The following is a 14,339-nucleotide window of genomic DNA, read 5'->3' on the forward strand; positions in this document are numbered from 1 at the left end:
GGAAACTGTTCCTAGATAAACTCTGAACTCATAGGCCTAATCTACCATGTGCTACAAATTTACATAATGGTTAGTCCAACAATATTCAATATTGTATTATTTTTATCTCCCCATCCATACCTGGTAATATTCTTTTTTTTCCTTCCTGATCTGTTTCCTATAAACAGCCAGTTTGTACGATGAAAACAAGTAGCACATCCCCTTCATCATTCTTATTGCCATATCTGTCTACTCCAAGATACTTTCTCTTCCTTTTCTATCCCTTGCCATTTCTTCATTTCAAATCCTCTTATTATTACTTCCTTGTCTTGTATGCATTATTTCATTACTTCTTCCTTGCAATTTAAAAAACTTATATTTAAATTCTTACATATTGTCTGTATATCACAAGAATCATACAATTGAATGGTTTCAATATTAATGTCAAAAGAATTGGTTTTATCACTGTAATTTGTTTCTAAGGCTGGGTAGGGCCAAATTAAAGCTGAACATGTACCTTTTATTGTATTAGCTCTTAAAGTTTCTTTAAGACCTGTATTGTATTGGTGAAGGTGGCGGCGATTGTTGTTTAAAGATGAAGTTCAACTAGGTAACCATCCTGAAAAGTTAATTTATAAAAATAAAGTCATATTGAAATTCTTCTCCTCCTGATTTTAAATAGTACCATTAAAACATTAGCAGAAAGCCACACAGAAGAAAACATGAACAGCACTCATTCCTGAAGTTTTTCACCTATGTTGTCTTGACGAGCATAAGTATGTAGTCTGTTAAGTCTGTTAAATCATCTTCGTATTTGTTAAATATGTTTAAAATTGAGCCGCCACCTAGTTTCTTTGATTATGAGCTGGCATCTTTTGTTCAGTTTAGTTCGTGCTGGTCACTTGACTTGTTCAGACGGTTTCATTGTATTAAACTTGTTCCTTTTCATATTCAGTAAACCTGCACTCTGAAGTAATGGGCGTTGTATTTCATCTTGTAATCCATAGCCATAGGTTATGGGCCCAGCTATCGCAGACTTTTAATTAGAAGTTCAGTCGAGGAAGATAAGAAGTTTTGTCATGCCTAAAGACAGTTTTCAATCCTGAGCAGAATGGGGTAGCCGAGCGGAAGAACCGCACTTTAGTTGAAATGACTCGGTATCTACTGATCCAGTCTGGCCTTCCACCTTCGTTCTGGGCAGAAGCAGTTTAAACTGCGAATCACATCTGGGAATGTTGCCCAACTGCTGCATTAGATGGAAATGTCCCGTTGGATGAAACTTGGATGGGAGAAAAATCAAATGTGGGAAACTTTCAGGTATTTGGTTGGTTGGACTACTTTTTAAATCGAACCAAGAGTACAAGCAAGTTTGGGCTACATGCGCGAAAGAGCATGTTCCCGGGTTTTTCTGCAGATTCTAATGCCTTCATAATTTGGATCCCTGAGGAATATTGGGTGGAGATTTCGCATGACGTCCACTTCCTGAAACAGCTTCCAAAAGTGGATGGTGGTGGTTATGAGGATTTCCAAACAGAACAGATGACAGATTTCGTCGAGACTGGTGACGATCTGAGCATTGACGAGAGAGGAGAGGAACATTGTGTCTTCAATGGAAACATTTGACATCATAGCGAACAGGGATGACTCTATCAACATTCAAGTTCGGCAAGCTGATGTACAACCAAATTTGATAGAATCGTAGGATGAACCGTATTACTTGGATGTGGATCCAGTTCTAGTTGAAGTTACAACGTCGATGAAGCATACGCCGGGTAGACCTAAGGTTCTTATCAGAAACCAGGCAGATCAAGGAAGCACCAGGTTACTGAAGAGGAAGTCCGAGATAATCCAGATGTTATATGTATAGCAGAAGTTTTCATTAAGTCCGCAATTTTTGGTCCCGAAGAAGAAAAGTAGATGCAGGCGACAGCTGACGAATTTTCCTCAATACTGAAGAACGATACCTGGGACTTGGTGGAAAGTCTGAGGAATTGCCCAACTACCCAGAGTCGGATAGTATTGGGACACAAACATGGCTCTGGTGGTTCTATAACTAAACAGAATGCTAGGGTTATTGCGAAGGGATTTTTCTCAACATCCTGGTATATATTATGGCGAGACCTGTGCTCTGATGACGCGTCTCAGTTCTGATCACCTTAGTATGGCTCACGCAGTACAACGTGGGATTCTTGTGTTACAGTTTGACGTCTTCATTCCTTTCCTTAATGGCATTGTTGAAGAGATATGGATGGAAGTTCCAGAATACATTGAAAGAGTTTTGAAGCTCATCATTGAAAGGACATACAGCTCTGAAGATATAATTCACAAGACCAAGAGTATGTTAACTGAGCTACAGAAAGGAAACGGAATATGTTGCATGAAGAAAGTGCTATACAGATTGAAACAGGCTGGACACTGTTGGTCCCAACATTTGGATCAAGAACGAAAGTTTGGAGCAAAGCAGATTTTCAGGGACGCGAGTGTCTACGTAATGACTGGAGGGGATGACCTGCTGATAATTATAGTCTATGTCGATGATATTATTGTTCTATGTCGGGACCTCAGAAGAATCTGACATCTACGGGTTCCTGAAAAAGTCTTTTGAGACTTATGATTTGGGTAACATATCATACTGTTCGAGAATTGAATTCACTCGCACTGATTCAACGATCAACATGAGTCAATGAGGATACATCTTGGATATACTTGATCTCTTCAGAATGTCATCATGCTGCCCAGTTCCCATGCCACTTGGTCCAGGGACGAAGGTGTTGCAGACAGACACTTGGACCATCAAGATTGGAAAGAAACCGCCATGCCGCAAGCTTGTTGGTGAACTCATGTACCTGTCTTTTGGGACGCATTTTGACATATCTCATGCAATCAGTGTTCTAATCAAATCAGTTACTGTTTTAGTGCCAGTCATTATCAAGTTGTGAAACGTATGCTACATTTCCTCAAGGGAACATTGGACATGGGCATCACCTTCATAGCGAGAGGATGCAGTCTAGCTGGTTATGTTGACACTGACTGGGCTGCCTGCATCGACGGCAGAATATCCTACACTGGTTACACAAGGAGTGAAGGTCCCCTTTCCTGGGAATCAAGAAACAGAATGCAATTGTACTTTTGTCTACAGAGTCGGAATATATAGCTCTCAGCGATGTCTCTAAGGAGGCAGTACACCTGTGACGGCTGTCTGAGGAGATTAGTTAAAGTCTGCTGCCAGCGTCAATCGGCACATTGACAATCAATGAGCACAGAAAAGGGCCAAGAGTCCTGTGTCCCACTTGCGCACAAAGCATATTCATGTGTGTCATTTTGTGAGAGAAGCTCTGTCTGAAGAGGAAATCAACTTGAAGTTGCGACAGAAGAGATGCTAGCAGATGTGCTTACAAAAGGATTGCCCATAGTCAAGCATTAGAAATGTTTGAGCAGCCTCAGTTGCAAGAAGTGAAATATATGGGCAATCATCACTTTGAGAGGGTGTGTTAAATATGATTTAAATAGAGCCACCCTCTAGTGCTGCCACCTACTATTATTTGGTGTTTTAACTTCGGTTATGACCAGCCATCATTTGTTCAGTTCAGTTCACGCTGGTCACTTGAATTGTTCAGACAGATTCATTGTATTAAATTTGTTCCTTTTCGTATTCAATAAACCTGCATTCAAAGGAATGGGCGTCATATTTCATTTTGTAATCCACAGCCTTATTAATATTATTTATCAGTAGTATGTGCAATATATGTTCTAAAACAATGGATGCTGCGTCATCATTTTCCCACGAGGTCATCGACCCCTGGCAAGGTCATCGACCCCATGACTTCATGGCCACGTGCTATTGTTTACAAACAAGACCATGTGCTCATATTTTGACAGCTGTCATCTTGACGGGTCCTAACCTCCCTTTTTGAGCACGTGCTCGTGTTTTGGGCACGGAATTTGAATAATAGAATGTGGCTAACCTCACAGCTGCCATCTTGACAGGTCCTAACCTGACTTTTTGACCACCTGCACTTGTTTGGCGCAGAATTTGAAAAATAGAATGTGGCTAACCTCACTGCCGTCATATTGATGTCCTAACCACGTGCACTTGTTTGGTGCAGAATTTGAATAAGAGAACGTGGCTAACCTCACTGCTGTCATCTTGACAGGTCCTAACCACATGCTTTTGACAGATGTGAGGCATGGAATTTGAATAAGTGGGGAACCCTAACCTCACAGCTGTCGACTTAGCCTTGTGCTTTTGACAGGTGGAATTTTGAAAAAGTGAACGATCCCTAACCTCACTGCTGTCGTCTTGATAGGACTTTGCCACGTGCTTTTTTGACAAGTGTGTGGTGCAGAATTTTGAAAAAGAGAACAATCCTAAACTGACTTCTGTCATCTTGATGGGACTTACCCACGTGCTTTTGACAGGTATGAGGCGTGGAATTTTCAAAAAGAGAACCCTAACCTCACTGCTAACATCTTGACAGGACTTAGCCAACAGGTGTGTGACGCAGAATTTTGAATGCCCTTCCCAATACCATCTTGTCAGATGCCCCTTCCCGACACCATCTTGGAGGAGCCTAACCTCACAGGGTCCTAGTTTTAAGGCTAGATGCCCTTCTGGACACCATCTTGCCGGATACCCCTTCCCCGAGACCTTCTTGGAGGAGCCTAACCTCACAGGGTGGACAGATGCCCCTTCGTGACACCATCTTGCTAGATCCCTCTTCCCGATGCCATCTTGGAGAGGTCTGACCTTACAGCGAGATGCCCTTCCCGATGCAATCTTGTGAGATGCCCCCCTTCCAGTCACCATCTTGCGCAAGGCTTTGCATCTCTATCCAATGCTTAACCTCCCCTCCTTATTGAACCTGAACAAAACTAAACATGTCGACAATCAATCCTGTTACAGAGGACCGGAAAATGCATTGTGCTGTGCCCTCTACCAAGAGCAACAATTTTGTGTGTAGAACATGCATAGTCAGCATAAATTCTCTCAGACCGAGCTCGATAGCTGCAGTCGCTTAAGTGCGGCCAGTATCCAGTATTCGGGAGATAGTAGGTTCGAACTCCACTGTCGGCAGCCCTGAAAACGGTTTTCCGTGTTTTCCCATTTTCACACCAGGCAAATGCTGGGGCTGTACCTTAATTAAGGCCACGGCCGCTTCCTTCCCACTCCTAGCCCTTTCCTGTCCCATCGTCACCGTAAGACCTATCTGTGTTGGTGCGATGTAAAACAACTAGCAAAAAAAAAAACCATTCTCTCATGTTCTGAACAGAAAAAAACTTACCTTGATTATAAATATATGTTAGGAAGAGGGCGTGGTATCTTGTTCATAAAGCAAAACAATATAAATTGACACGCAGGCAGACAATGATTGCATGGAATCGAACCCCTAAAACTCAACGGGGAAACTCTCTCTCTCCTTATTTCGCGAGCTGTCAGCACATGACAACGGACAAACTTCTGTTATTGCATAATCACACATGCATTTATCTATGTATAACATCAACTTCATAATGCAAACACGTAGTCACCATGACAGAATAAAGAAATTATTACAGACATGGATTCGAACGCTGATCTCCCTGTTCAATGCCAGAATAAAAAAATCTCCAACACATGCAACACATAGTCACCATGTCAGAAAAAATTGACTATTTCAAACATGGATTCGAACCCTGATCTCTCTCTGATTAATACTAGAATAAAAAGAATCTCTGAAACTACCTCACTCCTTATTTTGTGTGCTGTCTACACATGATTCATGACACAAACACATATCACTGTGACAGAAAAAAAAACTACACATGAATGAATCGAACACTGAAACTCTATGTTGTGGTCGTGACAAAACATTGTCACTATGACAGAATTTTTAAAAAATCTCTATTTCTATTATGGATTTGAACCCTGATCTCTCTGTTCAATGCCTGAATTAAAAAATCAACATATAGTCACTCTGTTAGATAAAAAATTCTCTATTACAGACAAGGATTCAAACCCTGATCTCACTGTTTAATGTTAGAATAAAAGGGTCTAACTACACAGACAGCTTAAGGCTTTACGTCTCCATGTGACAGACTACATGATTCATGACTCATATACAGTCACCGTAACAGAATAAAAAAATTACTATATCATGCGTAGAACCAAACATTGAAACTCTCTGATGTGTAGTGGAAAATTATGGAATGTGTAAGGTAACAACAGACTATACATGTTAAAAAATGCACTACGTTAGGTAAGGAAACTTCACTACTTCTTATTCTTCGCCAGTACACTTCTTTGATGTTATACGCACACGCAGCACTCTCTAACGTAAAACCAAACCCACACAAAATATGGGATTTATTGTTACATTAAAAAAAACATTTGTCGGCAGCTGTAAAGATAGTTTTATGTTGTTTCCCATTTTCACACCAGGCAAATAGGTTGAGGCTGTACCTTAATTTAAGACTATAGCCGCTTCGTTTCTACTCCTGGCCTTTCCTATCCCATCGTCGCTATAAGACCTCTCTGTGACCGTAACAGAAAAAAAAAATTACTATTACATGCATGGAATCATGCACTGAAACTGTCTGATTTGTAGTGGAAAATAATGGAATGTGTAAGATAACAACAGACTATACATGTTAAAAAACGCACTACATTAGGTAAGGAATCTTCACTACTTCTCATTCATCACTAGTACAATAGTAGTCTGTCATGGTGCATTGGCACTGCCGGTGGCTCCAAGTGGCCTACGCAGTGGCCTCCACAGTATGCACTAGTCAGGATCTTGGTGGGTGTTTTATGTACCAACTGATGGGCCCAACATAGCACACGGGGCGAAACGCTGGCAACCAGGAATGAGTTAGCTGGAAAATTTATAATGTCCAATAAAGGACCATTTATGTTGGTATTAGAAGGAACATGGCAGCCACTCGGACCTGGCCACGCTGTATCAATATAGTAACTGTCCTCCCTATAAAAGGCATGTCAAACTAGTCCCAGTGGTTCATTTTGAACTCAGTCCTGTTAGTGACTCAGTGAGACACTGCTGTAAATACTGGATCAGCGTGCTATGTTGCTGACGGAATGCTGCGTGTTGACTGGCAGCAATTTGCAGCTGAGGAACGAGGGACAACTGTGTAGCTGTGTGACATGGGATAGTGAGTGAAGACTGCTGTTAGTGTATGAATGCTGTACCACGTACAGATTGTTGAGACTGTAGTAGTACAGTAAGTACAGTGAGTGTACTGCCCTAGGGCTCATGTGATAGTTGTAGAAATGACTGTCGTCTTAGCTCATAACTTTCAGAGTGAGTAACTAGTGTGACTGAGCAGTGAGAAATCACGAACGACCGGGATTATATCTCTGTGTAGTCATATAAGTTATTAGTGTAAGTCAATAAATCTCAGAGTAAATGCTACCAGTAGTGTGTTTATTTATCTACTGGCCCACTATCCGATACACTAGTAATTGGCCTAATTTACATATGTACATAATATGTACATATTAGGTATAATAAGAAACTACACATTGTGTTTTATATATGCTAGCGGTATAAGGTCACACTAACACATTGAAGGTTTTCTGCAATGTAAAGATGGCAAAGAGCTGGGTTTAAGAGTGCAGTGGCCATGGCCTTATTTATGGTACATCCTGGTGTGAAAATGGGGAATCATATGAAACCATATTCAGGGATGCCGACGGTGGGATTCGAACGCACCATCTACTGAGCTCACGACTACGTGACCTTAACTGCACATCCAGCTTGCTCGGTGTTTTACAAATGGCTGTGTAATATAGTCATAGAGGTGCCAACTATTACGATTCAACTTTTATTATAATTTGGATCCACCTTATTCAATACATAAAAATTGTTGTTTAGATGAAATTACAACATATATTTCAATCAGAACTAGTTTCGACGCCCTTTTTGCATCATCATCAGCTGATATAGGTTATTGGAAAAATTGGCAATCACATAAGTTTATCTACGTCAAATTGAACACAATTTAAAACCATATTAACAACCTAAAACTGTGTTACCATTATACTGTCTCAAAGTCCGTTTTTTCTACAAGTCCGAGACTTGTGAGTCTTAAACCTTAAATTGGTAAAAACATATGTAAACCGGTTTGCTCACTAATAAAATAATGTGGATTTAAAAGACAACAACTTAAAAAAGTCTTGAAGAAACATTAGCTTAATTTAACCCACTTCTTAAAACGTGACGTAGAATCGTATTAAAATACTTCAATAAAATCTTCAGAGTCGCTTTAATAGAGCAAACTGGTTTACATATGTTTTCACCAATTTAAGTTTTAAGACTCGCAAGTCTCGGACTTGTAGAAAATACGGACTTTGAGACAGTATAATGGTAACACAGCTTTAGGTTGTTAATATGGTTTTAAATTGTGTTCAATTTGACGTAGATAAACTTATGTGATTGCCAGTTTTTCCAAGAACCTATATCAGCTGATGATGACACAAAAAGGGTGTCAAAACTAGTTCTGATTGAAATATATGTTGTAATTTTATATAAACAACAGTTTTTATGTATTGAATAAGGTGGATCCAAATTATAATAAAAGTTGTAATCTTGGTTCAATACGGACAAACAATGAAATTTATTAATTTAGCTATTACGATTCAATCGTAATAATTACGAATTTTTTTTTTTCTAGTTGTTTTACGTCGCACCGACACAGATAGGTCTTATGGCTAATTACGAATTGACCGGGCGAGTTGGCCGTGCGTGTAGAGGTGCGCGGCTGTAAGCTTGCATCCGGGAGATAGTAGGTTCGAATCCCACTATCGGCAGCCCTGAAGATGGTTTTCCGTGGTTTCCCATTTTCACACCAGGCAAATGCTGGGGCTGTACCTTAATTAAGGCCACGGCCGCTTCCTTCCAACTCCTAGGCCTTTCCTATCCCATCGTCGCCATAAGACCTATCTGTGTTGGTGCGACGTAAAGCCCCTAACAAAAAAAAAAATTACGAATTGCCCACCATAATTACGTCTTTACGAATCGCACACCACAAATTACGATTTTTTGTTGATTTTTAAGTGTATGAAGTGATCAAAAGGATACACAAGGAATGCCATTACAGCTTGAAATCTCAGAATATGATTTTCGGATTTCTCAGTAATCATTTCGAGTTTTCACGCGCCGAACGCAGTGTGCGCTTCCTGTACCTAAAAATTAGGCACCTGTGAAATGGTATATCTTGCGGAGTTGTTGTCTTTATTCGTCACATGATTAGACTTCCATGTAAGTATGCGAGTTCTTTTGTCTTTGTTTTGGCGGCAAAGTGGTAACAAACTCAGTTTCGTTATGAATACTGTGTGCGTGACGGTTGAAGTAGTATTTATTGCCATTTTGGTTGCCAAATTCACATATATTGCTCTTCTAGGATACATATATGCTAATCGTATGTTACGAAATGCAGAAGGTTTGAAATAATAAGGCAATTTCTTGTGCAGGAAAATACATATGACGACGTTACCGTGAGTAGTGACGCTAGTAATAAGCCAAAAATAGTCCAAAAATAGTTCAACAATTTAGGGAGGAAAACTCGAAAGAATGGCCCTGTTTACTGCATTCCTCAAAATCTCATTCACACGTGTTTTGTAGTGTGTGTATCCACGATTTTTCAGATGCGCGTGATGAGGAAGGACAAGATTGAGTTCCGTGCTAATATGAACCCCGAACTGTTTAAATGCTCTGTTAGTGCAGAGGATGCACATGATATCAAAAGATAAAGCATGTCACCAGTGTACGTTTACCAAACAGGAACTACGAGCTGCTAAGGGAGCAACTCCAGTACTCAACAAGAGAAATGATCCTTCAACCTCCACTCAGATATGTACTGTAGATCACCTGTTAATTTAGCAGGTTCACCGGGCTAGTTGGCCGTGCGGTTAGGGGCGCGCGGCTGTGAGCTTGCATCCGGGAGATAGTGGGTTTGAATCTCACAATTTAACAATTTAACAAACAAAGCAAAACTAAGAACCGACCATTATATTGGTCAAAAAAAAAAGGGATACACACATATACATGAAGTGACATTTTTAAGAAACATTTACTAATTAGAAACGGGTAACAAACCTGAGAAAATAGGATATCATGTTACATGGAATATAAATGGGTTACATTATTTCATTATGTTGACCGCCTCGTTAAGTCCCTAGTTCTTTGCCCGAAGGCTCGATCTAAAACCGTTCATGAGATGCGATGGTAATATCCGATACACTAGTAATTGGCCTAATTTACATACGTACATTCTGATTTCTCGCACACAAATATATAAAACGCATCATATAGGTCCGTACCCTTGAGCAAAAGATAAGGACAGAACTTTCCTCCCTAAAATTTAGCCATCGGGCCAAGTCTCCCCGTTAATCAACAAAGGAAAACATCACAACACCAAAAAAAATTACATTGGACACATCAATAAACAACACAAGATAAATATATATATCACACCTGCAAAATAAAATACGCACAGAATATGCACTGAAGTTGATAGAGGCGCCGGGGTTCGATCCCCACACATCCAGGCTCCGAAGATTGCATATCTCACATAGACACAACATTTCAGCATGACTCGTCACAACAGGGGAGATTGGCTGGTTAGCAACAGACATTTAAATAATTGGGGGTTGTAGTTGACATTTCACAGAAATAATGGTATCTATTGTAAAGACTTTCACCATACTCGGCCCCCAGCCTATAGCTGATTCGGGGGTTTCTCCCTACCTCAATTATCTCATCAAGGCGTGGCTGACCTTGTTGGTACTGCATAATGCCACAGAATTCTCACTGACAAATGTAGCTCACAACCTACACATTATCTTGCATACAGACTGGCTTATCAGTACATGTAAATCGGGGCTCCCAATAAAGCACCAAGGCTTGCCTTTCTCTTATCAACTCAGCCCTGTAAACATCTCACGGCAATTCTAGCCTCACATATAAAGAATCCTTGGTTCGATTACCGCTACACTTATGAGTTTGCCTGCCACCACATTTGAAGACCGTATTCTATTTTCAACGTTGAAAGCTCTCCCTTTACATCTCCTCACAGCTGAAAAATTCATGCGTCATGCATAGAAACATCCTAACATTATGCTGTCTCTAATCCATTTAATATCGTGACGCTGAAGGCGTACAGCCCATTAGGTATTATGAAGAATCAGCCCAACTACTCTATCTAAAAAAATTCATACAGGAATAAAATACTAATAACTAATGCACACACCTATTCCTAACCTACTCTGCCCTTGTTCCCATTTAATTTATATACAACACTTAGTTCGGGGCCTTAACATGCATACAGCCCTGAACGTATTTATGTTTACTTAAAATGAGCAAAGCAATGCTGCACTTGCTTATATGTAACCATTAATTTACTTGTTTACGAGTGGCCTAAATTAGTGCATCAAATATTACTTCACATGCTTATAGAACAGCAGGACTTAGCTTAGCAGCCATCTCTCCATCAGCGACGAATCACATGACCGTTATGTCATGCGTGCCTAGCCCATGATGACGGCACACGTCTCCGGGATGGAGGTCCCCTGCTCGACTAATGGTTGTCGCCTGCTTGATCCTGTCTTGAATTGTGGAGTTACGTCTGAACATCTACTTCACTGCTTAGCGTGATTGTACACACGACTACAACTTTAGTATAAGAAGTTATTAATAAAACCACCTTTACAGTACACAATAGTCCTTTGTATTTAGGATAAAACTATTAATAGAAATTACAAGTAGGACATGTTTCACTCGATCTTAGTGAGCATCATCAGCTGAAGATAACTTAATCCATGGTGGGTCAGGGCCCACATCCCGGTATATATAACGAAACAACGTCTAATATTACATTGATAAACTATGAATTTTAACAATTTAAAAATAATAATTAAGATTATATTATGTCTATTAAAACAAATATTGACCCGAGTATTGGCGGGAAAACCATACCTCATTGGGTTAGGAGGAAATGCCAACCCAGAACCCTGAACATCTGGGGTTGTCCCTCTGTGGTTAACAACCGTAGTTGTAAATCAGAGCTTGCTCCACCAAAGGTTAACTACCTTCGAAAGTCAACCATGGAAAGGTCTTTTAGGAAAAAAAATTCCACCGTCCTGTCCAAGAAAGCAGGAGAAGGCTACATCGTATTCGGTGGGTAGCCACCTTGAAGACATCAACGAGTCGGAGCATTGGCAATCACCCATTCCTATGCCAGCGCATAAGAACAGGATCAAATAAGACCAGATCAACTACATTGCAACTTATAATATTAATTCTCTACTTAAAGCAGGAAAACTAAAGAACTTGATGGACGAATTAAACAGAAAATTTTAGTAGCAGGACTCCAGGAGATGAGAAATACTGCAGAAGAACCATTCGAATCTCAAGGCTACAGAATTTACAATGGGAAACCTGGATTAAGGGTTATGAAACAATGGCCCGAATTTGGAACTAGGTTTATAGTCAATGTGAAAATAATAGATTCGATAATCGGTATTCAAGCCATCTCACCTACAATTGCAACTTTGAGTTTAAAAGCATCCAGCAAAATTTATACCATCATAAATGCCCATGTCCCTACTAATGAAAATAATTTTCTAACAAAGACTAGGAAAGAAGTGGAAAAGTTTTGGAATCTCCTTGACCAAACTGTAAACCAAATAAATACTAACAACGTTAAGATCCTGTTAGGGGGACTTCAATGCCCAACTCGGAAGAGAAAAGAAATACCGAGATATTGGGAAATGGGCTCCACATAAACATACAAATAAGAATGGTCAAAGACTTGTTGAACTCTGCAGAGAACACAAACTAATCTCAAAGTCCACCTACTTCAGAAGGAGGCCCAACAAACTTAAAACTTGGAAACATCCTGATTGGAGGAAAGGGGAATGGCAGGTAGATCACGTATTTATGGGCAAAACCTTTCACAGAGAAATCTACAATGTTAAAGTATTAAGAGGAGTAGATATAGGTTCAGATCATTATATAGTCAAAATCAAAATTAAGTTCACACCACTAAGAAAGAAACCAGAATGCAATAAACGAAAGAGGAACTTTGATCCACATCAGTTAATTAGGAATGATAAACATAGAGAAGTCACACAGAACATAAAACTGACGGATAACTTAGAAGAACTGGTTCCATTCTCAGGCAACAAGCTGAAAATTTAGCCCCACTGAACACACGTAAAAGACATGCCTGGTGGACCTCAGAATGTGACAAAATTCATGAAGAAAGACATCAGGCATAGTTAAAATTTCAAACACAAAACAGAAGGAAATATCAGGAAAAAGTTCACACAAATTATCAGGCAAATCAGGAGACAATCACAGAAAGATCTACCACAAAACCAATTTCAGAGACTTTTAGAAAATGTTTCGAAGACAAGTACAAAAATTTGCCCCTCCCACATTAATGCTGAAAAGTGAGGATGGTAAAACGACACATAATGACAAGGAAAATGCCGAAATCATGGCAAAAGCATTCATTAAACTTTCGAATTGTGAAGAACCCCAGGAACTTTTAGCAATTAATACAGACACGCCCATCAAAACCCTGCCTGAACTCATAAATCCCCCAACAATCCAAGAGGTGGAAACAGCACTCAGAGTTGAAAAATTATAAGGCATGCGGAGAAGACCAAGTTTTCGCAGAAATGAGGAAATATGCCAGTGATACAATTCGAACATCCTTAGACATGGCCCTAACAATAATCTGGATAACAGAAAAGTTTCCCGAACATTGGACCACAGCCATAATCCACCCACTCCACAAAAAAGGAGATAAAAGCAATCCAGATAATTACAGAGGTATCTCTCTCTTAGACTGCACATACAAGATTTTCTCCAGAATCCTATACAGGAGGATCAGAGAGCAACTAGAGGAAGAATTAGGTGAATACCAAGGAGGCTTCAGACTTTGGAGAAGCTGTGCAGAATAAATCATCATTTTAAAATTAGGCATAGCATATTACAAGAAGCAAAACAAACCTCTTGCAATAACCTTCATGGACTTTAAAAAAAGCTTACGACTGTATCCATAGACCTTCAATGTTGAAAATATTAAGAAATTTCGTGCTCCATCCAAAATTAATCATTTTGATTGAACTCGCCTTAACCAACATTAAATCAAAAGTCAAGTTCAGAGGGGAAATCTCTGAGCCATTCATCATAAAAACAGGCTTAAGACAAGGAGATTGCTTGTCACCACTGCTGTTCAACTGTGCCTTGGAATATATAATGAGGGAATGGTACAAGAGTAACCCAAAGAACATCCGAATTAGAAGACCCAAAGACAACATAAGTTTAAATTGCCTAGGTTTTGCTGATGACCTTGCT

At 39.8% G+C, this 14,339-nt stretch overlaps 1 protein-coding gene across 5 annotated transcripts in view; it reads left to right on the forward strand.

Moving 5' to 3' along the window:
* Positions 1 to 14,339, forward strand: part of LOC136864380 (ATP synthase mitochondrial F1 complex assembly factor 1) — a 198,789-nt gene that overhangs the window by 128,435 nt on the left and 56,015 nt on the right. The window lies entirely within an intron of this gene.

Source organism: Anabrus simplex, chromosome 2, assembly GCF_040414725.1.
Source record: "Anabrus simplex isolate iqAnaSimp1 chromosome 2, ASM4041472v1, whole genome shotgun sequence".
Taxonomy (NCBI): Eukaryota; Metazoa; Arthropoda; class Insecta; order Orthoptera; family Tettigoniidae; genus Anabrus; species Anabrus simplex.